Genomic DNA, 27367 nt, shown 5'->3' with positions numbered 1-27367 from the left:
TGTGTTCTGTGCAGCAAATGCATTTCTTACCCACAGCAGAGGGGCTGGAAATGGTCTATGCAGCCATCACTGGGCACCGTTGGGCACACTGGATGAATGAAGTGAGTTTAATCATCTGATTCTACACAAAGTTTGACCATGTTCAAATTCACACTGTATTAAAAATCTTGATCATAAAAGAAAGGATGAGATTTCCTACAGGCTTCTTAGTAACTTTTGTGCCTTCGTGGAGGACTCGCCGTCTTTGGGGACTTTTAATACTTCACAGGCTAAACTGGCCAAGGGAAAGATTGTGTCTGCTATCGCTGCCATCCTCCCTCTTGCTAAACATCTGTTTAAGGGCTGTGTGATCTACCTGTCAGCCCCAGGGAGCCACGGCGCGTTTGAACCTCCTGTCACAAGCCTTGATGCCGGTTTGATCACAGGCTATGTGCACACTAATCACACGCTTCATCTTTCTAATGTTGAAAGGGAGACATACATACATGTACACACACACACACACACACACACACACACACACACACACACACACAGAGCTGGGCTGTCTTTTCTACCTGACTGTAATTAATCTTTCTGAGTGGGAAACTGCCTGGTTTGAAAAGGAAAGACGTGATGGGCTGCTGCTGTTTTTTTTTTTTTTTTCTTTTCTTTTCTTTTTTTTAAAGGCCTTATTTTCCTACCAGGCATCTTTATACTTGGGTGGCACCCTTTACAAATCACCTTAATAGTGGCTCAGTGACAGAGAAACAACCTTCAAGATCACCTCATGAATGAACCCGTTGGTAACTTTACCTAAGAAAAGAAGCCAATAAAAGAGAGTCCTACAGGGGCTCCTTTTCAATGATTCTCTTTTTACCTGCACACGGGAAGAAAGGAGCCAGGAAGCAAAGAGGCCCCTTTTCATGGCCCTCGCCAGCTCCTCTCTCCACTAATAATCTCACTGTTACTTCCCACTTGCTCAGTCGTACACAGATATATCCAGAGCTCCGGGAGCTCAGAGAGAGCGAGCATTTAATGTCCCTCGCACGCGCTCTCTTTCAGCTGTTTAAAGTAATGCTTTATGCATCTCGCCTTTTACTGCTGTTTCCTTTTCAGAGCTTTAAGTGAGATTAATGCCATGGTCCAAATAAATTGGAAAGACACTGATATTCAAAACGTAATGGACCGTTCCCAGGGGACATAATCCCTTGTGTAACCATTTAAAAACAATTTGGAATACAATAAACAAAAGGCAGAGAGGGATTGGGGAATGGCACAAGTTAGCCATAAAAGTAAGCAAAGGAACGAATTATAGCTGTCTGATTGTCCTTCCCCAATTGCTGCCACTGGTTTGAGATAACCAGGTTCTCCTGGATCCACAGAACAAGTGTTATTCAAATATGCCCAAATCTCAAGCTACTTGGTCAATTTCTGGATAACATCTTATCTCAATATTTCTGATAAATTTATGTGCCAGACATGGCGGTACATCGCTGTTACCCTAGCACTTGAAAGAGGACTAGTGAGCTCTCAGTCTGAGATTAGTCTGCTCTATGCAGTGAGGTTAAGGCCAGCTGGGTCTACACAGCAAGACCTTGTTCTCAATAAAACAGTATAATGATAATACTGATGATAAAAGTCTTACAGAATTGGGGCACCTGGGCTAGTCAAAGTGGAAACTCATTAAATGTGTGATCTCATATAGTTTGTGACAAAACCCCTAAGAGTAATCAGAAGTGAAAAAGCCCTCAAACTAAGGGGAACACAATATAGCTCACTTTATGATATTCTTAGCTTGAAGAAAACTGAAAATGCAGAATGACAAATTATCCTGACTATTTTACAGTAAAGAAAAATTTGAAATAGCTGTAAGCTTTCATTTAATAAAGTTCACATAAGCAGAACCAAAAATGTCATTTTAAGTCCTCTATAGAGAATTGTCTATTTTAAAACTTTATCTTTTAAAGATTAATTTCATTTTTATGTGTAGTGTGCAAGTGTGCACAGGGGCCAAAGGGACTGTTGAATGCCTGGGGGACCCTGGGGACAACTGTGAGCCCGCTGATGTGGGAACTGGGAACCAAATGCCATTCCTCTGCAAGTATAGTACACACTCTTAACTGCTCAGACATCTCTCCAGCTCCCACTTAAAAACATGAACATAGTGACAACTGAGATATTTCATATTAAATAAAACTGTTATTTTAGAACTTTGGGGTCTCACTGTGTAACAATTTCTGTTTAGGTATATGCCAGCCTTGACCCATGTTCTTATCAAAGTGTTTGAAGTTATTGAGTGAGACAGAGAATATTCCGGTAACTCTGTTGTTCAACTATGTTCATAGCAGTATTATTTGTAATAGCCAGAACCTGGAAACAACCTAGATACCCACATAATACAGATAATATGACTGTGAGTTATTCCTCACACCACACAGGCACGTGCAGAATGCATATATTAATAACCATGGTGAGTAGGTTTATAAAGCCAGGTTTCGGTTTTTTTTCTACTTGATGTATGTATGACCTTACTCTTCACACAGCTCCACCCTGTGCAGGTAGAGCTTATGAAAACCTCATTCGTTGTACTGATAGTTCGTGCTGATTGACAGGTTTATTTTGTTCCTAGGTGGGTGCTTTAGCTCATGTTTTCTCAACTGTGAGAGGGAGGGAAGGAGAGAGAAGGAGAGCAAGGGATGAGGTGAGAGAGAGAATGTGAACACACCTCAGTTGTATGTATACGTGCTTGCAGAGGTCAGAGGTCATGCTGAGCATTTGCTCAGTTGAGCTTAACCTCAGTTTTCTGAGACAGAGACTCCCACTAGAGCTGGACTAACTGGCAGCCAAGCAGGGCAGCTCTTCCCAGCTCTGTTCATCCAGCAATGGGATGAGGGTTTGCAGGGCTGGGCCCAGCTTTCCTATGTAACTGAGCTCCGGTCCTCGTGCATGCAAGCAGACACAACAGAATAAGCCATCTTCCCCAGCTCTTGCTCCTGTAATATTCAGCAAGCACCAAATATAAAAGAACTAGAATGTGAAACTGGGGTGTACGACTGCTTCCTGGTTACAGGGACTGCAGAGATTCTGTCTGTTGGGCCCTTAGTTTGGTGCCTGGGGTGACCTGGTCTGACTCACAGCAATGTAATTCAGGCTATGTTTCAGTGCACAGCTTGACCTCAGGGAGGGCACAGGCCTGTGGACCTGTATGGGGACACAGACCTGGGCCTCAGAAGGAGCATTCAGGACAGAGAGAACAAGGATGTGACAGAACTATGTTTTTAATCTCTCATGCTCTCTAAGATAATTTCACTTTCTTAGCCTGAATTTTGGACTTAACTTTCCTTGCTAAACCTAACAATGGGATAATAAAACATATGTCTATTCACAGAGGATCACTGCTAGCTGTTGAGCGGTTATTACTTGTGTTCCCATAAGCATTTCAAAATGGGCAGATGACACTTCCTAAAGAATCACCCACAGTAGTAATTTGTACTTTCGTAACCACCCACCCAGCCACAGACAATGGAAATATGGTTGACTGTGATGATTCCTGATTGGATGAAGACAACATTGTTTTTTGGAGTGCAAACTTTTGTTACACAAATTAGTTTTGTATTGAAGAAGGGTGGGGGAGGACTCTGGGCTGATGTCAATGGAGGTCTATACTGAGCTATTATATTCTTATTCATGTGTACAGGTTGTTACAAGGCAAAGGTGAATGGTCTCTAACGTCTCCTGTGGAGGGGAAGTACCAGACTGCTCCCAGAAGTGTGGTATAAAGCTTACCACAGTAGGATAAGGTACAAATCAGAGAGGAGAAAAGGCTATGAGAGGGGTCACACAGATGTTTGGGTGGCAGCTGAACATTTGCCTTGTTGTTGGAGGGGAGGGCAGCTAGAAGCCTGTAATGTCACAGTTTGAAAGGCTGGGGCAGCTGGACTTGCAAGACCTAGAAGGCCTGTCTGACAACAGGGTTCACAAGTGACTCAAAGAGAAGCCACTAGAACAATGCAACAGTCATTGCAGAGACGGGGGCTGCAAGACCCCACTGTGGGTCAAGCGGAATGAGAAGTACACACATGAGGTAAACAAGCTTCAGGGCAGCACACACATGAATATAAATGGGTTAATTTAAATGATAAAAGTTACGTATGAAAAAAAGCCTAAACTATTGACCAACCATCTGTAATTAATGTTAAGTCTCTGTATGGTTATTTGGGAGCCAGTGATCCCAATGAAAAACTCTGCCAACAAATGTAGTTTTGGCTGGCTTCAAATTCACAGAGATCAGCCTTCTGCATCCCCAGTGCTGGACTAAAGGTGTACATCATCCTACCCAATCCTAACAATTTCTAAATAGAAGTTTAGTCTTGCCCAATATAGTGTGATGCCAGAATAAATGTTTTGATGTGGTTTTCTTCTAGTAGAAGGACTTATCTTTCTGAGAAGAGTTGTTTGTATGATACTCTGATGAATAAAGTCACTAAGAAAATGGCTCCTACATTATGGGATGTGTCATATGCACACACGTACATACCCTAACAAGCTCACACATGGAGGAGGAAGGTTTCCATTAGATTGAAGCTCATTGCACGTGGCAGGAAATTTTGCTGGTTACATTTTCAGTTATTATGTGATATTTAAAATTCCATTCAGTACACATGGCCAGCAGGTAGGCGATTTCTAGAGACTGAAAAGAAGAAAAATGTACACTTCGGCCTTCCTAAGATTATAAAAGCAGGTTTTTCTGAGAGAAAGAATGACTAGTTTCAAGGGGACTCTTTCTCTTCTTTCTCCCCCAGCTTTACTTGACTGTCGCCTGTGGCACTGGGTCGCTTTCGGGAAGAACCATCACCTATGGCGGCTTCATTATTTCCCAAGTAGAAATGAAATGAAAAGGAGAAACTCTATTATACTGCAGCGCTGGAGAGTCTTCATTTCTTATTTTACAAACATAGCACGAGCAGGAAATACTTTCCATCCTATCCTATGCTTTGTTTGGGTGATGATTTTATCACAACTTTAAAGTATAGACCAAGAACAGCATGTGTCTCTATGCAAGGAACATAACTATGTTTGAATACATGTGCGTAAAGGTAGGCACTCAATCAACAGTAACATGTATCTAATGTTTGATCTTTGAAACGCTGTATTATTTTACTTTTAAAATATTAAGATCTCAGCCGGGCGGTGGTGGCGCACGCCTTTAATCCCAGCACTCGGGAGGCAGAGTCAAGCGTATCTCCATGAGTTCGAGTCCAGCCTTGTCTACAAGAGCTAGTTCCAGGACAGGCTCTAAAAAAGCTGCAGAGAAACCCTGTCTCGAAAAACCAAAAAAAAAAAAAAAATTAAGATCTCTAGGCCAGTCTCAGAGGTACATGCCTTTAATTCCAACCCTTAGGAGACAAAGGCAGGGAGATCTCTCTAGTTCAAGGCCATCCTGGTCTACATAGTATGTTAGATGTCTCAAAAAAAAATCAATAAACAAAAAAGGCTTTCGATATATTTTCAGCAATTAAACACACCTTATGGAAACTTATGCTGGGCGCTTAATATAGCTTATACAGCATGCAACAGAACATTTATTATATGTAAATAAAACTAAACAGAAAGTTCTTTACTAAAATATTCTGGAGTAAATTTACCTGGGCAGAATTTAAACATCACACTGGTAAAGTGAACACCCCAGCGAAGCACTAAACTCTTTCTTCAACGCGAACGGCCGCACATCTGTTCTCCCTCTAGATCGCCAGGAGCAACACATGCATGCTGTTTTCATTTAATCAATTATTGAAACGCGGTCTCCTCTAGCCCAGGCTAGCCTTGAAGCTGTAGCTCGGGCTACACTTGAACTCCCGCGGTCTCCTCTAGCCCAGGCTAGCCTTGAAGCTGTAGCTCGGGCTACACTTGAACTCCCGCGGTCTCCTCTAGCCCAGGCTAGCCTTGAAGCTGTAGCTCGGGCTACACTTGAACTCACGCGGTCTCCTCTAGCCCAGGCTAGCCTTGAAGCTGTAGCTCGGGCTACACTTGAACTCACGCGGTCTCCTCTAGCCCAGGCTAGCCTTGAAGCTGTAGCTCGGGCTACACTTGAACTCCCAATCCTCTCAAGTACTGAGGTTCTAGGTGTATATGCCCAGCCAGCCGCGCTCTTCATATTTTTTTTTGAACTGCCATGTTTGAAGAAACTTCTAGAGGCTGGGTTTTGACTTCACGAGGTATTTCAGATTACCCTAAGAAATCCACAGCAAAGATATGGTGTTTGTGTCCTCAATGAGGACATTGAGGGCAGCTTGGTTCACGTGCTCAGTGGCTGTGCACACTCTGCTTGCTGGGGTTAAAGTGTGTTGCCTCTCACTGCCTCTGCCATGGGGACCTTCCATGACAGGACAATGCCACCCCACCAGCCACCATGGTTAGCACAGTCAAAACACAGCCCGTCATGATTATTTGTTTAAAAATTTGAGTGAATTCATCAAATATTTTGGCATTTTATTTAGACATAGCCCAAAGTGATGCTAATTCTCTATCCAGATGGTCAGGAGTCTAGTATATGGTGATAAGAATAATGAGAAATATGTAAAACTAGTATTCGTTAATGATGAAGCAATGTGTACAGATTTCATTAGCCAACGTAATGTGGATTCGGGACAAATGACCCTTAGGCTATGTGAACGCACACAGCCTCGGAGCCTCAAGACACTGCTGCTTATTCTAAACTCAGGACAGAGCAGCAGTAAGGCCCACTCAGGGCAGGACAGATATCATTATGATCTCCCCACACTAAGCCTTTACCTACAATACAGGAAAGCAGAAGCTGCAGTTAGATTAAGTAACATCCAAAGTGTAAGAAATTAATAAAGCCCCTGAAGCTAAGCCACTGTGTCCCTCAGTGATAACCATGCCATTTCTCCAGATCCCAGCGACGCTGAAGAATGAAGTATAATTAAAAGAAGCATATCTAGAACTTTGTCCCTGCTCATTTGTGTGTGTGTGTGTGTGTGTGTGTGTGTGTGTGTCAGTACTTTCTTGAGAAACGGGATACTTGGCTGTCAAAACAAGTGCAGTTCAGTATACAAAAGATTGTAACAGCCGCTGCAGGCTGAGGGCTGGACCCAAAGTGATAGCCACACTTTCTGACCCTCAGCACTATAAGTATGACCTTGTAACGAAATAGGATCCTCGTAAATTTAAAAAATATATAAAACTAAATCCTTACTGGTGTTTTTTTTATATAAGAGAACACAGAAGGATGTCACAGATACACAAGCCGATGGCGAAAGGACTTGAAGAAAGACTCAATGACACAGGGATGCACTGACTAGGCAAGAATCTCCAGGATCGCTGTGGGAAGCTAACAGGATGTGCTGAGAGTAGGGTCTGCGTTCTCTATTAGATGACCCAGAATAACCCACCCGACCCACGCCTGACCCAGAACCCACCTGACCCACGCCTGACCCTGAACCCACCCGACCTACACCTGACCCTGAACCCACCTGACCCACACCTGACCCAGAACTCACCTGACCCACACCTGACCCAGAACTCACCTGACCCACACCTGACCGTGAACCCACCTGACCCACACCTGACCCAGAACCCACCTGACCCACGCCTGACCCTGGACCCACCCGACCTACACCTGACCCTGAACCCACCTGACCCACACCTGACCCAGAACTCACCTGACCCACACCTGACCCAGAACCCACCTGACCCACGCCTGACCCTGGACCCACCCGACCTACACCTGACCCTGAACCCACCTGACCCACGCCTGACCCAGAACCCACCTGACCCACACCTGACCGTGAACCCACCTGACCCACGCCTGACCCTGAACCCACCTGACCCACGCCTGACCCAGAACCCACCATACCCTGTCATATGATATTTTGTTTGTGTTCTGACAAATAAAGCTTACCTGAAGATCAGAGTGTGGAGCTAGACACACTAGTTAGCCATAGAGGCCGGGTGGTGGTGCACACACCTTTAATCGCAGCACTTGGGATCTCACACCTGTAATCCCAGCACTAGGGATGTAGAGACAGGAAGCAATATGGCTGGGCAAAGAGAGGAATATAAGGTAGAAGGAGACAGGAGCTCAGTCCTTTGTTCTGAGGATTTGGTAGAGGTAAGAAGTCTTTAGTGGGGGGATCCTTTACCTCCCTGATCTTCAGGAAAGCTTTCTTTGTCACAGCACAAACAAATCATCACCATCCTACGCACACCTGATCAAGGTCCCTCCCTATCCACATCTGACCCAGAACCAAAAAGAAGTAAATCTCCATCGTTGTGGCCCACCTAACGTGAGATCATCTACAATGGAAGCCCGTGGAGCTATCATGAGAGCGGCTCGAACAGCATTGAATGAGAATGCTATCCAACTAACATGCTGTAAAGATGAGTATCCAGAGAACCCACACTGCAGCCTGCAGCTCTGGGGGTGCTCCTGGGCACTGGTTGTTACAGCTCCCCAGATGTCCAATGCTGCATTACCCCATTTTTGAGCTTCATGGTTGACATGGATACTTGCAGGGGATTGTGCATGTGCTCATGTATGTGTTTGTGTGTGTGTGTCTGTGTGTGTGTGTGTCTGTGTGTGTGTGTGTGTGTGTGTGTGTGTGTGTAGGGGTGTGTATATGAATATACTGTCCTGGAGTACTTTGCCTTGTCTGCACAATGTGAGCACTAATAGTGTTCTTCATTGAAATATTCTGGCTATTATTTCTCAGGTGTCTTTTGGTGTACATATATGCTCATCTGTCTTACTGGTTTCTGAATTCTTTGTGATATTCCACAGAATATATGTACAGCAGGAACTATCAAATACTTCTCTCAAATTATCTTTTAAAAACCTTATATAAATTTGTAGTCCAAGGCTGTGGAATAATCTTCATAACTAAAGTTAGAAATATTTAAATCAATCCATTTTAGTTTCAAGTAATATTCCATTTTCTATGTAAATATGCCTTGTTTTGAGTTAATATATTTAAGCATCAAATGAAAAAAGTGAGAAACTGTCTATATTTAAAAAGAAATACTTATTTTTCAAAAGAAAAATAACATTGATGACTTGTGGAAATATGCCTCTTGAATTTTAAGTTGTGTTATTTTAACAAAAATGGGTACTTAAATATTACGAAAACTTTTATCAAGTACTATGAATACAGAAGGTATACTGTATAAAAATCTATATTAATTTTATGAAAAATCAATACGCAGAACTGTGCATAGGTCCACACACCTCAAGTACCAGTGGCTGAGAGATGAGGAGGCCAAGCCTGTTCTCTGCTTCATAGAAAGTTTGAGGCTAACCTTGGCTACATAAAACCCTGTCTCACAAAACCATTTAGATAAGCATCATAAAGTAGTATTTCATGGAATTGTTTAAGAGTGATAATTATGCCTTCCTGAGGCATAAGATTTATTATTTTAACAAAATTGCATCCTGTGATGGCCACACACACACACACACACACACACAGGTATGCACGTGCCTGCCGTTTTAGAGGTTTATGCGGTTTTATTTGCATGGGTGTTTGCTATACTAATGTCTGCGCGCCACGGGCAAGCAGTAACCATTGTCACTCTTAAGGTGAGTGCTGAGAGCTGAACTTGGGTCCTCTGGAAGAGCAGCCAGTGCTCTTGTCAGTTGAGCCATCTCTCCGAACCCTGATGAATACCCATGCCTGCAGCAACTGTGTTGTTAACTATCGTGTGTGTGTGTGTGTGTGTGTGTGTGTGAAAAAGGATCTCACACAGGTGTTCAGACTGGACTGAAACTCACTATGTAGCCCAGGCTGACCTTGAATGTGTGACAATCTTCCTGCCTCAGTTTTCCAAATACTGGAATAACAGCCACTGGGCATTATGTCCAACTACTTCCTGCCACCTGTCTTCATTTTGGCACACACTGACAAGACAGAGTATGGTGGGAAGTCAGAGCCGCTTAGCCCTGTTTGAATTTCATAGCGTGTGACAGAAGTAACATTTAAAGGTCAGAGAGAAGGGGCACACTCACTTCTGCTCTGCGGAGCCCGCTATTACTCCAAGCACCTTAACTTTTACGAGCAATAACATCAGCCCTTCTGCACTAAACACAGCGACGCCTGATTATTGGACGCAGCTGGGGGCGAGATGCCGGGTTGGGTGAGGCGATCAGCTGTTCGCACATGCTCCTTCTGCCGGGTGGAGTCGACACATGCGTGTCAGTGGTGATGCACACTGCAGCTTTAGGCTGCCCATCATTGTCCAAAACTCAGCCCCGAAGAATAGTAAAATAGGTTGATCAACAAGTGAAGACCACTTCACCATCTTTTATCGCCATGTGATGACCTCCAGTAACACAGCTCAGAAAATGTAGACTTAGCTTAACCACCTACTGCAGTTGAACAAAATTCCCATGAGCCAAGGCAGACTTAAAATATTCCCGTGGACAGCTTCCGCTGTGTTTTTTAAAAGCTTACTACACTTTGAAGTCAACGTTAGAGGGAAACTCTAAAGTGCAGAGAGAACAGAAAACGGGATGGAAATAAAGCTTCGGCAAATCTCGCTTTGCCTCGATCCAGGTGAACCAGGGCTGTGGTTTGAAAGAAGCCTAACTCCAGTCCGGCCAATAATAAAGCCATTTCTCAGAAATCAACAAAGATGCCAAGAGAGAACACTGAATATTGCTAATAAAGAAAGAGCTAAGAGCGGTTAGGGTGAGTAATACCAGGTTCCTGCTGGGCCACGTTCCACTGACACTGCCCTTAACCTCCGTTATTGTTCTTCTACCCATCGATGACAGACACTTATGGTCTTAATTGCAGCTCTCTGACTTTCAGCGGGTGTGAACAGAAAGGAGGCCCACAGCCTTCCTTACTATCATGTTTATTAAAACTGGCTCAGGATCACATGAGGGAAGAATGCTATTAAAGCAGGTGTGTTTGCATGTGACCCTGTCACTGAAGGACACCGATGAGGGAAGGAGCCCGCGTGTACCCGAGCAGATCATCTAAACAGATGATGTGGGGGACATCCCACTGGCAGTCAGTATGGCCTCATGCAGCTGCAATGGAATAAAACTTAATCGTGGTCCAGGCAGAGAGGAGAGACCAGTAACGACAAAATGAGGGCAGCAGATGCTGAAGTAAACCCGCTTCTCCTTCAAGTGAACAACACCACAGAGTGAAGAGAAAGAGAGCGACGTTCCTATTGTCCACACTGTCCCGGGCCCGTGAGGGGAGGTGGCTGCTGACTTGATGAACTTTTCCCCTCCATTTAAACAGGTGACTTAGAATATATTTTATGTTGCCTAGTTGGTTATTACTCAGGAAAATAATTCATACTTCTTCAATTATAAGTCACATTAAAGTGTTTTCAAATTACAGAGTGTAAAAGACGAAATAATTACAAAATGTTTAACATTAAAATAATAAATTACAGCCTAAGCATTTCCAGAAGAGAATAAAGTCATAAGTATCGTGAACATGGACTAGCGAGAAGGATGTCTCAGTGGTGAAGTTGGTTACTATCACGCCTAAGGATGAGAGTTCAAACCCTGGGTCCCCCACATGGTGGAAAGAGAGGCCTGACTTCTGCACGTTGTCTTCTGCTAGCCACACATCTGTTGTGTTATGTGCGTCTCCCCACAATAAACAAAATGTAGACGCAATTTTAAACACAAAATTTAAAATATGTATATGAAGGAAAGATTTAGAGAAAAAATAATCACAAAAATTTAAGGATGTTACCACTTCTTAGTGCTTCTAGAAAATGCTATTTAGAGGAAGAAAACGAGACTGCAATTATTTTGGTATGTACACTGCTCAAGTATTCTAAAATATTCTCAGTGAAATGAAATTTAAAAACTTAGGAACTACTTCAAACTGGCATTTTGGCTTTGTCCTGAGGTTGTGGTCCAAAAGATGAAAGCTAAACTTCTTCTGTCAGTCTTTACCTAAAGAAGAGGCTGGTCTGTAGACACTGCTGTATATCCCAGGCTAGCTCCTCTGTAGACACTGCTGTATATCCCAGGCTAGCTCATCTGTAGTCTCTGCTGTATGTCGCAGACTAGCATATCTGTAGACACTTCTGTATATCCCAGGGTAGCTCCTCTGTAGACTCTGCTGTATGTCACAGGCTAGCTCGTCTATAGACTCTGATGTACATCCCAGGCTATCTGGTCTGTAGACACTGCTGTATATCCCAGGATAGCTCATCTGTAGACTCTGATGTACTTCCCAGGCTATATCATCTACAGACTCTGCTGTACATCCTAGGCTAGCTTACCTGTAGACACTGCTATACTTCCCAGGCTAACTCATCTGTAGACACTGCTGTATATCCCAGGCTAACTCATCTGTAGACACTGCTGTATATCCCAGGCTAGCTCATCTGTAGACTCTGATGTATATCCCAGGCTAGCTCGTCTGTAGACTCTGCTGTACATCCCAGGCTAGCTGGTCTGAGAGCTTAGAGATATTCTTTAGTCTCAGCCCACACAATCACAGAGGCTAGGTAGATAATAAAATACAAGGGGAGGGATGCATGCCCTTAGGAAGGGAAAATAAATAGTTATGAATGGATGGGAGCAGGGACTGACATCAGCGGATCAAACAGGAAGGGGAAGGAAAGACAAAGGAGGGAATGCAGGAAGAGATGGCTAAAACTAAGGACAGCGAGAGGTTGAAGGAAACCTAGCAGTAGAAGTCCTATAGTCTATGCATATATGAAGGTGATCCAAATTAAATTGCCAAGTAACAGGGGCAACAGAGCCCCAGCTGGGCCTCTCTTGTCACCAAAGGAAGCTTCCAGTACTGGAAAGGAATACAGCTGATACTTGGCCAAACGGATTCCATGGGAACAACCCAGGCTATTGCAAAGGCTACTGGTAGCTCTCTACAAACTGACAGCAAGGCCCCCCTTGCTGAAGACAACACGTATATAACTGACTCACTGAATACAGAGCCGTCGAGTGGTGCCAACCTGGAATTTTCACCTTTAGGTACTAGTATTCATGTTGCTGGAAGGTACTCTTCACCAACCCAGCTATAAACTACTGTTTTCTCCCAGAGTTAGCTGCCTGCTGGGTGCAATAGCAGTGCAAAGCTTGTGGCACTGGCCAACCAATATCTGGTTTGTGTTAAGACCCACGCCATGAGATGAAACCTATACCCAACACTGCTTGGGTTTGCCAAGAACCTGTGAGTAGGTAGGCCAAGGACCGAGGAGAAAAACAGATACTACTGTTCTGCTAAAGGAACGTAGCAATAACATGATATTGTACTGTAATCAGAGATGAGTGTTGCACTCAGCCATCAGCAGAAAAGCTTCCTCCTGCAGCAAAGAACAAACACTGAGACCCATAGCAGACAATATGCAGAGAGTGAGACCTTGGAGCACTTATCCCTAAAAGGGATGGCTCCATTAAATCTCTCCCTTAGGAACCAGGGAACTCTGCATAAAGGAAGGAATTCAGCAGAAAATGTGTGAAGATTCAGAGGGGATGGAAGACACCGTGGCCAGCAGGAGATGGTCAACATCAAATGAACTCAGTGACCTTTTTGGAGCTTCTTTGTCTCATAATGCTGATGGAGGAGAGTTATCTGTCTATGTTACTTTCATTGGTTAATTAATAAAGAAAACTGCCTTGGCCCTTTAAGAAAACAGAAAAATAGGTAGGCAGAGTAGATAGAACAGAATGCTGGGTAGCAGGAGTGGGGAGACACTTCAGGCAGTCGCCATATGGAGTCGCCATGCTTCTCCTCTCTGAGATCGACGCAGGTTAAGATCTCTCCTGGTAAGCCACATCTCGTGGTGCTACACGGATTACTAAATATGGGTTAAAGGAATATGTGAGAATTAACCAATAAGAGGCTAAAACTATGGGCCAGGCAGTGTTTTAAAAGAATACAGTTTCCGTGTAATTATTTTGGGTAAAGCTAGCCGGGTGGCGGGACACAGCCCGCCCTTCCTTCTACATAATGCTAAGTCAGAGCATCTTTTAACCTTACAGGTCTTTATGTATGTATTATGGCTTCTGTTTTTATAAAAATGGGAATACTTGTGTTAGAATGTGTTTGTGTGTGTGTGTATACATATATGCATATCTAAAGGTTTCTTGTGCTTTTTCTTTGGTTATTTAGTTTGGTTATGTTTTTTCTATTCCATTTTGCTTGGTTCTGATTTATCTTACTGTACTTTTACTTAATTATTATTTCTTAGATGTCTGTTTGTTTTCTAACTAGAGACAGAAAGGGTGTGGATCCCGATGGGAGAAGAGGTAGACAGCAATTGGAGGAGTGGGTGAAGGGGAAATTATAATTACAATTTATTACATTAAAATATATTTTCAATGAAAGAAAAAATAAACTTGCCTAAAAAAGAAAACTACTAACTGTATATAATGTTAAGTTTTCAATGTACACTTCCCATTGCAAACTTCTGATAATTGTGACGGAGTTGGAATTTCCAATGTCCTGATTGTTGGATAAAGGATGCCATTTATAATTCTTATGCAAACATTCAAACATTGTCCCAATTTGTTAGGAGAGTTAATCTTTGTGCCACATTACAGGTAAAGTAAATTCCCTTTATTAGACTCTGCGGACTGGATGTCAGTTTGTGTCCATAAGTAGCTGTGCCCTTGTAGCCCTTGCTGGAACCCTTGTTGTGTGATGCTGAGCAGGAATGAAGTGAGAACAGGAACACAGCCATACCTAACGAGTGCCTTGGGCAGGACCCTCGTTATTTTTGGATCACATTTTTATCTACAAAAGAAAAGTTTGAAAAGTTATCCCTGTCAATTCTATTTTCTCTTTTAGTTACATCACCAACCCAAAGGGTAATTTAGTACTATTTAACATGTTGACTGTGCTGAGGACATTGGCTTAGAGTAGAATCATGACCCACACAGATGCCTCCTTCGATGAGAAAATAGTGCAATGCAAAAACGCAGCCTAGATAAAGGTGGTCTTCAGCAAGTTCCCTATTCCCTAAGGACTTGTGACCATCCGCAGACAGCTGCGGTTGGATATTTTTCTAGAATATTCTTCTCTTGCTCACTCGAAAGTTGATCTTCCAAGCATACCTGAAGCTCAACACTAAACATTAGTATTATTTCATCTTACAACAGTTGTCGTCTCAAGCACGCGGTCGGCTACCCACTAATTAATTAAATGAATACCCCGTAAATTTATTTACTGAATCTCAGAATCGAGCTAGAAAGTCAGAAGAATTAACTGTGAATATATTTATGGTGACCTTCTCTTCAAGTCAAGCAGTGGGATATGGTATTTATTCTGACAGATACAAGTGTTTTTATGGGCTACCCAACTGAAATCAGTTATGTAAATAGTTAGCATGTTTGCACTGGAGGGTTGGGATACACTGGGGTCAATGCCTCTATCTTATTAAGGATCTAAGCAATAACGAAGTGCGTGGATACTCAAATGAAGCATCTGGAAAATGAATGTCCAAAATATTCAAATAGGACATGCAACCTAATCACTGAGTGTCCAAGAGTCCTTTATAGGAATTATTTTAATTTGTGAAACTTACACTCAGGGAATCCAAAATGTTCAGGTTTCTGTTAGAATTATCTCAGTGTTATGTATAAAATGAAAAGAAAAATTAAACATCCAACTCTATTCTATTGGAATACAGTTTCCACTTAGGCACGGCAGAATATTGTCAACACACAGTATAAATATTAAATGTTTACAGAAAGAAAGACGAGTGTGAAGTGGGACTCCTGGAGAGGAAATGATCACCCCTGCTCAGGGTGACACCTTTTATAACTCAGGTGCTTCCAGGCATCACTGCGTCAAAGGTAACTGCTTGTAGAAATATCACAAGAGTCTACAGAAATTTCTACATGGGATGCTTCTTGCTAATTGCAAATCCAAACACAAATGGGCTCGTATTATGCAACCATTGCTTCATCTCCCGAATCACGACCTTAACTACAATGCGTTTTCTCTCACCTCTTTGTAGCTGTTTGCTTGTGGGATAATTTCTATGTCTCTCTGTCTCCACACACGCAACGCCACCTTTTTATATACATTACTTCATTGTCAAATGTCTTTTAGTGCTTCTGGGCCTGACTGATGCAAGATGTTATTTTGAACATGCCAGAGCATCTAAGCGGCTCAGTCTTTTCTTTTCAGGCTGCATTCTTTGATAAGTGGCGAAGCTTCCCACTTATCAGTCACTCAAAGTGACTGTCCCTGTCAGTTGTGTACAAAGCGCAATCAGTTTGGAAGCGGGGACACCAGCATTTTTCTTCTCAGCTTGAAGCAAACACGTTTTGACTGCTAGTCATTCAATTTTAAAGCATCCTCAATTAGGGGCGGATGAAGATATAAAGAAAACACATTCTAAACACCTCCACCAGGCAACAGAAGAATTTTATTGTTATCTCTTGATTTTCCTGACTGCGGCGCCATCCCGCCTCTTTTTATGGCTGTGTGACAGGAGTGCTCATGACAACAAGCCATCTATCATGAAAAGATGGCACCAACATATTACACTAACATGCTGGGACAGTTCTCTCTCTCTCTCTCTCATACACACACATATATCATTCCACAGTAACATAATTTGAGCCATTCTTTGATCTGTGTTCAAAATTTAATTAATAAAAATATAGAATGTAATGGGACAATGAGAAGAAAAGTCAGGTAAAGAAAGGAATCATAGGATGAGGAAATAAAATACAAGAAATAGAGAAAACCACCAGGAAATGATCCCATGGGGCAGCGCAGGTGTCTGTGTAGGTGCTGGGCCAGGCGGGAAAGTGAGATGTGGAAGCTGAAAAGAACTAGACTGTACCCACAAACGAACGGTGCTCACGGGAAGCGAGAAGAGTATGCATATGGGTAAATGTGTGTGCATGTGTGCATCAACATACATGGCAAATGTTAACTTACATAGGTCCACAATGCAGCATGTATGTATGATATCAAAACAATTCTATTAGTTTTGACACACATATGTGAACATCAACATACACGGCAAATGTTAATTTATATGGGTCTACACTGCAGCATGTATGTATGATATCAAAATAACTATCAGTTTTGACACACATGTGTTTATATTATGGAAGACAGTCTGCCTGGGCTAGTTACTTATTGAGGTATTACAATTGGATCAAGAAGAGCAAAAGAAAGAAAGGAAAGAAGGAAGGAAGGAAGGAAGGAAGGAAGAAGAGCGAGCCAGTCTTTCTTGTGTGAAGACAGAAGTCTCGGTTTCGCAGTCCTGGTGAATGAGGAGTCCCATCTAGGCAATCATATGCATGTGGGACCATCTTCCTTGTGTTTAAATATTTACTTTATCCATTTAGAAAAGAACCGCTCTTGTTCTGTTTACTGCAGAAAGCAAAGCTAAATGACTTTCTTAAAACAAACGCTGTCACATTTGCCAATTTGTCGGCTTTATTATGTTTGATAAGTCTAGTTTGTCTCATTTTCAGCGATTATCTGAATGAAATTGCTTGTCAGCAGCCTCGAGTGCAGGGAGGAGGATGGTACCTTTTCAGTTAATTGATGATGAACTGTCAAGGTGTCAGCAACACACACACACACAAAAAATAAGTACAATAAAAAATTTAAAACAGAAATATGGAATTATTGTCAGTCTTAATCTTTTCTATACTACATAATGGGTAATGTATTCTAATTTGCTTTTTAATGGAACCATTCATTCCATAAAATAAGCTTATGTCATTTGGTTACTGAGACACCATTCCAGATGCTTGGTTATATCAATGAGAAAGACAGGATTTTTGATGTTAAAAAAATTAATGCCAAGTGCATGTTAGCGTATGAGAGCAGACCAAACAAGACAACTCCAAGTAAATTTATTTGTTCAGTCAGTAAGAAGGAATCCAAAAGCAGAAGAAGGGAGCAAAGCATCATGGCGTGGGAGGCCACCTCCCCCAAATGACCACATTTGAAGAGTCTCAAATGGAGAAAGTTTCATACCAAATGCAAAGAGAGAGCTCTGGGGTGTGTAGGTGGAAATGTCCACACACTGATTCTAGAAGTTTCTTGGCCTGCTTCTGAAAACCAGGAAGGGACTGATCGTCAGAGTGAGGGAGAAGAAAGGATGAGTTGAGACGGTGGCAGAGATTCGGCCTAGTAGAGCAGGCTGAGGAACATGAAATTATAAATGAAATCATTTTGAGCACAGTATCCAGACTGAGACTACCATACTAGCAGTAAAGTTCAAGATTTCCATAGATGGTCTCTGGTGCTTAGTTTTGGTGGTCAGTTTGGTCAGTAAAGGGATGCCTAAGGGATCGACCATGCAAGCTCAGTATGTCAACATTATTTCCAGAGAATCACATCACCAGCCCTCAGCAGTAGCGTGTTGTTTTGAAAGATACGTTATCTGTTGGTTATAGGTTGTTGGAAAGAAACCACAACCAGAGGTGGGGCCTGGTTAGAGGAAATGTCACCGAGGCATCTCTTTGGGGCAGCGCCTCATCTTGATCCTTCCTGCATCTCCCTTTTTCCGCTGCTGTCTGATAAAAAGCTAAGTTCGGCCACCACTGCACGCCCCTGCCACTCTGATGTTCTGTCCAAGCAAGAGGGACTAGGAAACAATGAATGAACTCTCTGAACCTATGAGTTCAAGTACATCTGTCCTTCCTGGTTGCTGTCGGGTATCTGGTGGGAGCACAGTAGCTAATACTGAGTCTAAGGAAAAGTCTCAGTGATGGACGGTGAGGGCTGGTGGTGCAATTAGCTCATCGGTAGATGTTGGCCACCTAGACTAGAAAGTCAGTGCCAAAGACTGGTGAGCTGGTAGCTTCTGAGGGTAAACAGGGTTAACGGGCTCAGTTTGAGCTACAAGAAAATGAAAACTGGTGATAGATGAAGAAAATGACAGAGCCCCACATTGGAGCACTGGACTGAGCTCCCAAGGTCCTGATGAGGAGCAGAAGGAGAGAGAACATGAGAAAGAAAGCCAGGAACGTGAGGGGTGTGTTCACTCATGGAGACGGTGGGACAGAACTAATGGGAGATCACCAACTCCAGTTGGAATGGGACTGATGGATCATGCGACCAAACCCGTCTCTCTGAATGTGGCCAACAGTGGGGGCTGACTGAGAAGCAAAGGACAATGGCGCTGGGCTCTGATTCTTCTGCATGGATGGGCTCTGTGGGGGCCTTCTCAGCTTGGTCGATCACCTTCCTGGACCTGGGGGGAGTTGGGAGGACCTTGGTCTTAGCATAGAGTAGGGAACCCTGATGGTTCCTTGGCCTTGAGAGGGAGGGAGGGGAGGTATGGGTGGAGGGTAGGGGAGGGAAAGGGGAGAAGGAGGGGAGGGAAGGGGGAGGAGGAGGGGAGGAGATGGAAATTTTTAAATATAAAAAAAAAACTATGAAAAAAAAAAGAAAACTAGGTTGTGTTCTGAGACTTTGATCAAACCAGTGACAAATGATGTCAAATTTAGTAATGATGAGATTAGCAAAGAATAGATTTTAGGGGATAATTGAAGGCTATATTTTGACAAATTGAGATTTGAGTTGTATGTTAAGCATCCATGTTAATAAGGTAGGTAGGCACTGAGATGTGATCTCAGGTTGAACAGAGAGGCACCTAAACTATGGAGAGAAAAGTGAACTATTTCTTCATGTAAATGTCATGTAAACATACTGCAACAAGGAAGTCAGGTCAGAACATGAAGCAAGTCATGGATGGAGCACCCTGGAGAGTCAACCGTTTAAGAATGGCGCACGTTTCACAAAACAAAGCTGGGAAAGGGCATAGGAAGTAGTGTGTATGTGTGTGTGTGTGTGTGTGTGTGTGTGTGTGCGCGCGCGCATTGAATAATATTACAAGAAAGCAAGATTTTTCATCTTTATCAAGTGCTGCTTTGCACTCAAGAAAGGTGACGACTGAGAAAATGCCTGAGAATCTACTATTTCCAGAACGTTCATCACTGAAGAAACACACTCCGCCTCTCCTGCATGATGAAAAGAGTGACAACCCTTAGGGCCCTTGTGAGTTATGGGACAGGTGATGTCAACTCCTTATTATCCAATGATCTGTCTTTCTTTCCTAAATATAAAAATATGACAACATAAAATAGCTTCATTTCTTACTGTGTAGAAATTGTGCTCCCAGGGTCTTAGCCACTGATCAGTGGACCTGACTTTACGAACACATACAGGGGTCTTAGCCACTGACCAGTGGACCTGACTTTACAAACACATACAGGGGTCTTAGCCAATTATCATTGGACCTGACTTTATAAAAAACACATACGGATACATGTGAGCATACATATACATAAAGTAAAAATAGCAATTAATTTTACTTTGTTTATAAGTTTCAGCAAAATCTAAAAAAAAAAAAAAAAAAACAGAAGTAATCTGTGTGTCTGCGACCCAATACACATTTTCTTTGTGTTGCGTGTGCCTGGGTACGGGTCCTGACCTGTAATGTCTCTGTGCTCTTCATGCAATAGCTCATCTGTTAATATTCTGATAATTTCCCTCATCTATAATCTTTTCTATTCCTGAAATCTCTTTAAAATCAGGAACTCCAAATGCTCTATGGATTCTGTGAATCCACGCAGGAGCATTTGTGTTACCTCCCCATGGAAGTAAGACAAACAGAACAACAGTGGTTCATGTTAGGCCAGCTTCGACTTATGCCAAGAATTCTGCTTTCTTTGATCTGTGCTGTTTCCACTGGTGACAGTTACATCCCCATGGTCTTATCTAAGAGCATATAGGCCCTACTTTGTAAATGATAGGACATGGATCGCAGATCAAGAGAAGGGATCAACTAACTCTGTCCACAGGGAGCAACCAGGAAATTACTGGGACTCATGGCAAACCTGCCTTCACCTTCTTACTGGGCTGGATTGTCATAGATAGAATGGTCATATTTGCAGCTCATGAAAGGGAATCTCCTCAAACAGAGGAGGTTTGGATATGATGCTCTGGATGAAGGCTCCAGGTGTATTTCCCTGCAGACTTTTCTGACCCAGGCTTTGGCTACACTAACTTCAGATGAAACAATCATCTGGAGAAGAAGATGACCCAAAATAGAAAGATAGAAAGAAAGAGAGGGAGAGAAGAAGGAAGGAAGCAAGGGAGGGAGGGAGGGAGGAAAGGAGGGACTTCCTTTCATAAGAGAACTTCCTCCCTCCACTACCTCCCCTGCCCCATCTCTCTTTTGGTAAAGAGGTCAAGTCAGGTTTTGTTTTAAAACCCAGACTAGAACTTCGGACCACTGTCATCAACATGACTCTAATGCAGTCATCTTAAGAGGAAGGCAGGCATTGCTTCTTCTTTTTTTGTTTGTTTGTTTGTCTGTTTGCTTAGTGTGTGTTTCAATAATGACATGGACAAGTTTAAAAATCATAGTTACACCCGTTACATCCTTTGTACACACACACACACACACACACATTTAATAAATAAATTCACCCCAAAGGAAAGGGCAAAAGGCAATAGAGCAGTCATTGAAGAAAAGAGTACTGCACAGATTTTAGTTATTCTTATATCTTTAAGGAATTTAAGGAGATATTGAGGCTAAAATTATGAAGAGAAAACTAGGAAAAAATAAAAGGCAATTAGAAACCGTGGGACAGGAGAACGTGGTGGGAAAGATGTGGGATGCCTTGACAGTGTAAATAGTGCCTGATTTTCAGCTGTCAGAAAACTTGCAGGTGAAGCACATTTATAGATCATGTGTTCAGAGAAAATATACAGAAACCAGCAACTGGGTTCTTGGAGGGTAAGGAGAGAGGGTGTCCTTGTCCAACATGGGCAAGTGGCAAGAGACTCGCTCTTCTGGACAAGGCAGCAGTTATGAAGAAGCTGAAGTTTAAGAGGATCTACTAGGATAGCATAATGGACACTTAACTGTACTGTGCAGCGCCAGATGGGGAAGAAAGACTATATCAGCAAGGTAATAATAATAACGATAATAACAGAAGCAACAACAATAAATGACCTGGGGCTATCTCTGCATTTTAGGGTCATTTGAGTACCAGAAGAGTGATACAATTATATTTGGTTGGGGGGTTATTGTTATTGCTGGGGAGACTGTGTCTCACAGTGTAGTCTCTTCTCTTGGAAATTCACTATTTTGTCAAGCTGACCTCAAACTCATGGTAATCCTCGTGCCCCATCTCCACAACACTAGAATGACAGATGTGAGACACCACACTCTAGAGTGTGTGTGTGTGTGTGTGTGTGTGTGTGTGTAAGACATAAAGACCAGGGGACCTTACGGTTGCTTTCATTATTCCCAGTGCCCACTTTGCCACATAACATGGGCTCTATGTATGGAAATGAGGATACAGATGCAAACCCACTTAGCCCTGCCTCTGACTACAGAGACAGCTCGGCCTAGAGAGAAGGTGAATGGGGATGCCTGCAATCCTGACATTGTGCTATTGCCAGGAGACCTATCGAAGCAGCAATCTCACAGGGGCTCCAGGTATCTCTTCTGATGAAAAGCCCAGACAGCTGGCCTGCTGTCAGTCACAGCCCTCGGCCTCTCTGTCAGGACATACCACCTTCCTGCCCAAGCAGCTCTGCTTCCAGAACGTGAAAGACAGAAGAGCAGGGAGCTCGTGAAATGACTTCCACCTCCCTGCGCCCTCTTTGAGTCTCCTATGTCAGCATCAAGAGCGGACACATCCCGTCCAGTCATGGGATTCGTACTTCAAACAGTACAAATGGAGCCGGAACTCCAGGGGTTAATGAAGTCCCTTCTCAGGTTCAAATGCTGCCTTAATGGCCCGCTGCTTGTTCTTGGCATTTCCAGTCTCCCAAAGAGACAAGGTTACCTTGTAATCTCTCTGTGCGCCTTTATGTGGGGGTCTTACTGAGGGGAGTAAAAGGCCTCTGACTTACCACACTCAGGGAAAGAAATCATAAATCAGCAGGACAGCTAAGCATGATTGTGTCACTGCTAACATTATTATATTTTCAATATGGTATTTCAGTAGGTTTCCTTCTGCATAATAATCTATCAAGAATTACCCAAATTCTAACGAGCTCAGAGAACTTTGGCTCCAATAAAACGAAGCCTTTCTCACAAATTGGTTGAACCCATGACTGCGACTTAATCATTCAACTGCACCTAAGTCAAGTTACATTTTGACTTTGTAAGCTTAAGTTCTCAGGGCTGGGTAGGGGGGACTCATTTTCAAAGCTGGACCATTAGGCCATAAATGGTAGGATATTGGTAGGATAGAAATGAATGGGGCTAAAACTTGGGATGTTTAGAAGTAGCCAGCATCCCCAACTTTCAGACATGAGGAAAATCCAATCTTAAGTGTCTCAGATCACAAATGTGAAAAGGAGAGATGAGTCCAAATAGAAACTTTTGAAAACCCCTTGAAGTTCAAAAATCTCATGAATCTGCAACATTGTACTCTCAGTTTTAGTGATGACCCCATGTAGATTGTGTTATATGTATGTGTGTGCACATGTGTGTATCTACATGTGTACTATGTGTGTTTATGTGTAATGCATGCAGGTGGATATATGTTTGTCTATGTGTCTGTGCATGTGAATCTGCATGTATACATATGCATATATAAGTATGTATATATGTGAAATGTGTATATTTGTGTGTACATATATTTGTGTGTATGTATATTCATATAAATGAATTTCCATGCATGTATATGCATGTTTCTATATGTGTATGTCTATAAGGGTATATGTATTTTTCTGTGTGTATGTGTATGTCTTTTTGTTTGTCTGTGTATATATGGGTGTGACTGTATGAATTTGTGTATATGTGTGTGAATATGTGTATGTGTACATATGTGAGTGACTGTGTCTATACTCTTGTGTTGATGTAGGTGGGTCTTCTGTCTATGTGTTAATTTCATTGGTTAATAAAGAAACTGCCTTGGCCCTTTGATAGGACAGAAAATTAGGTAGGTGGAGTAAACAGAACAGAATGCTGGGAGGAAGAAAGCTGAGTCAGGCAGTTGCCATGAAGCTCCGGACCAAGATGGACGTAGGTTAGAATACTTCTGGTAAGTCCCCACCTCGTGGTGCTACACACATTAATAGAAATGGGTTAATCAAGATGTAAGAGTTAGCCAGTAAGAGGCTAGAGCTAATGGGCCAGGCAGTGTTTAAATGAATACAATTTGTGTGTTGTTATTTCGGGTGTAAAGCTAGCTGTGCGGGAGCCAGGTGGGACAAAAAGCAGGCCTGCTCGTCTCATCACTACATGTGTCTCTGTGTTAGTATGTATATAGATATATACATGTACATACGAATCTCTTTATGTATATATGTATATGTGTATCTCTATGCATTCATGTATGCGAGAATGTGTGAGTGACTGTTTATGTAAATGTGAATGTGTCTCAATACTTATGTGATGTGTACATGCCTGGGTGTGTGTGCCTTGTGTATGCCTAGAAAAGATACTGAAGCTCTCTGGCCCTGAAAACACTGAAAGAACACATTTTTTTCTCCCTCCTCCTAAGCTGGTATGTGTTCACCAAATGATTCTCCTCAGAGGCGTCCCTCCTCAGGTGTTAAGATCCCATTTTATAGCTGCGAAGGAAGAACTTCAGAGGACAACAGGCAGGGTCTCAGCGCCACTGCTCTACCGAGGCATGCCAATGTGCTGACTGGTTTGAGGGCAGCTCAGTCATCAGGAACAGGTCTCCTCAGGAAGCCTCTCAGGCATAAGCTGAGGGTTGAGTTTCTTCATGTGCTTTAGACTGGAATGTCTCTACCCAGTGGGAACGAACACCAGGGGGATGCAGGGCTTCCTCCCCACCCAAACAGCCATGGGCAGAGTCAGTGGGCCAGAGCAGTGACTAACATGGCCTGCTTACCTCACGGATCAGAAACAGTAAAACTGGGTTATAAGTGACTGATTCTTTCTCCCCGGACAGTGGTCCAGAAGCTGCTCAGAGCAGGAGATGGAGTAATGCCACGATTCTCTTAAAGTTCAGACATAAAGTCCCGGAGGGAGCCATGAGACAAATGCCTCTGACAAGCAGCAGGCTCTCTTAAGATATATTAAAGGACTTCATCCTTGAACACACTATGGGATCAACACTGTTCGTAGACAAGAAAGCCCATGAATTCTATCCAGTATTGTTAGAAATAGGTGAATACATAAACTAAGGCACGCCTGTAAACACTTCCCCCAAAGCTACAGAAACTCCATCTCCTCAGAGAGTCCAATCAGAAAAGAAACGTGCATCTCTGGGGATGCTCAATTTGTTGTCCTAGAGAAGCTGAGTGGAGGTCACTCATTCTCTTTCCTGAAAGGTTTTCCTATAGTGAGTCAGGTCAAGATGAACCGCCAGCCTTGGTTCATTATGTGAAACAGAGAATCATCCACATCAGATACAGAGTGACTTACTGTAAAAAGGAAATTGGGAAATACATTGCTAAAAAGTTATTACTGTAGAAAGTTCACATAGAGGAAGAAAGGAAAAGTCAATAACAAAGAGGTTTCTCCTCTGAAAAAAAAGAACCTGGGAAGATAGCTTTTTCTGCAGTATGTATAAATGCCATGTCATACATTACAGTGTGTTCAGGGCTGGACACAACCGGTGGGAATAACAGCTCTCATTTTTTAAGGTTGGTAGATGAGCATCTTAGGAGATACTGCTGCCGCGTGGGGAAAGAAAGCTGGAGCCTCTGCTGTCTCAGCATCAGCTCTCAGCAAGACCTGGACATGTTCTTGAGGGGAGGTGAAGAGTTCTGGTGTTATGACAAGGTCTGGTCTCTAGACATCATTATCTGTGTCATTTTAAAGCAGAACAGAAACCTTTATTCTTCTTCTAACCCCAGTGAGTTATGTGAATAGTTTTGTCACAAGATGCTAACCCTGTTAAGCCGCTAGCATGAGATATATAGAGAGAACAAACACTCCAATTAAAATCATGGATTTGAGAATGATCTTGCTTTTAAGAGCCATAAAAATCCTTTCATAAAGAACTGACCCTCAGTGATTTAAGGAAACCATTTCTTGTGCAAATCTATGTTGGATTTTCTCCCAGAACAAGCAGCTTCAGAGTGTAACTTACCTTCATTCTGTTCATGAAGGACTGAGGAAAACAAACTCACAGGTCAAGAGTGATTTTGATGTAGAAACTGGTACATAAGTGTGAAAATGCCCCCACTTCCGCTCATTGAAATATAAATTTCAGATGAGGAAGAAAGATGCCCAAATTAACCTCACCTTCAGAGAGACCAACTAAAAACAAAGAGAAAGCCTGAACAAGTCACCATTTGGTGACAGAATTTTGCAACATGCCAGTCCTGTGTAAAGATATCTAGCTGCAATCTTCAAAATCAGTCTAGCCCACTGAGTAGAACTATCTCACCCATGGAGGATGGCAAATGCCTTTCTTAATAGGTAGACTACTTAAACAAAGAGTTTCGGGGCAGTCTACTTGTGGCTGAGATAACTGTCTAGCTCAGTGTTCCATAACGCAGAAACTGGAATTCATTGTTTTGTGAGGTTTGAAGCAGCAACAAAAGAGCTCAGCCTGTGCAGTGGGAATGAATAACACCTGTTGGTATGCTGGTTTCTACACAAGGTGTTACAGCTTCATTTTAAATAAACAGAAAGAGACAGAGATCAGACTATCAGATAAGTATTTTCAGATAGCAAATGCAATTTAAGCTTTAGAAAGTTCCTGACTACAGATGGACTAAGAAAAACTAAGCTCTGGCCCACATGTCCTAGGATAAAGTCATAGTAGCTGAGCTGGTCAGATAAAAGAGAAGAAATGTGGTCAGTAAATAAAGCCACACTGATAACCTGAATTCAATACTTTCTACATATGCCTCTATAAAATATTATATCCCAATAGAAAAGTTCAAGAATGATGAATTTCTACCCAAATATGAAAACAATAATTTAATCCCGAACCAGACTGTTACTACCAGATAGGTATCACATGACGGCAGAGCACTGGCCCCCAGTGTTTCCCATGCCTGGGTGGTAGATGTTAGTTGCCAGCAGATATGGGTGCCCTAATACTATGTAATAGTTCATGGCTGTCACCTTTTTATTTCGTGAGGTATGTACCCTAAGCTAGTTGGAACTCCTGGGCATCTCACCTCATCCTAAGGAATGATGGGATGATGAAATTCCACCTCGCTAGCCTCCAGTGCTCTGCTCCTTACTGAAGACAATCATTTAAACTTTGAGTCTCCAAGACATAAGTGACACCAGGAAAGGGGACTTCAAGATGAAGAGAAAACAATGCTGTCCAAGTCCATATGAGTACACACTGGAAAGCAAGTCTCCTCGTGATTAATTTCATCACTAACTACCATGGCAGGTATGTCTACCTTACCAATGTCCTTCAACACTGTGGATCTCCACAGAGTAATGACGGGCTTGATTTCCCCAGGCAATTCCACTG

General features: G+C 42.7%; 1 protein-coding gene across 9 annotated transcripts in view; it reads right to left on the bottom strand.

Moving 5' to 3' along the window:
* Sox5 (SRY-box transcription factor 5) overlaps positions 1–27367 on the bottom strand; it is a 385023-nt gene that overhangs the window by 166067 nt on the left and 191589 nt on the right. The gene's annotated exons all lie outside the window — the stretch shown is intronic.

The sequence above is a fragment of the Arvicola amphibius genome, chromosome 2 (genome assembly GCF_903992535.2).
Source record: "Arvicola amphibius chromosome 2, mArvAmp1.2, whole genome shotgun sequence".
Classification (NCBI taxonomy): domain Eukaryota; kingdom Metazoa; phylum Chordata; class Mammalia; order Rodentia; family Cricetidae; genus Arvicola; species Arvicola amphibius.
This window is presented reverse-complemented; position numbering and strand designations above follow the sequence as displayed.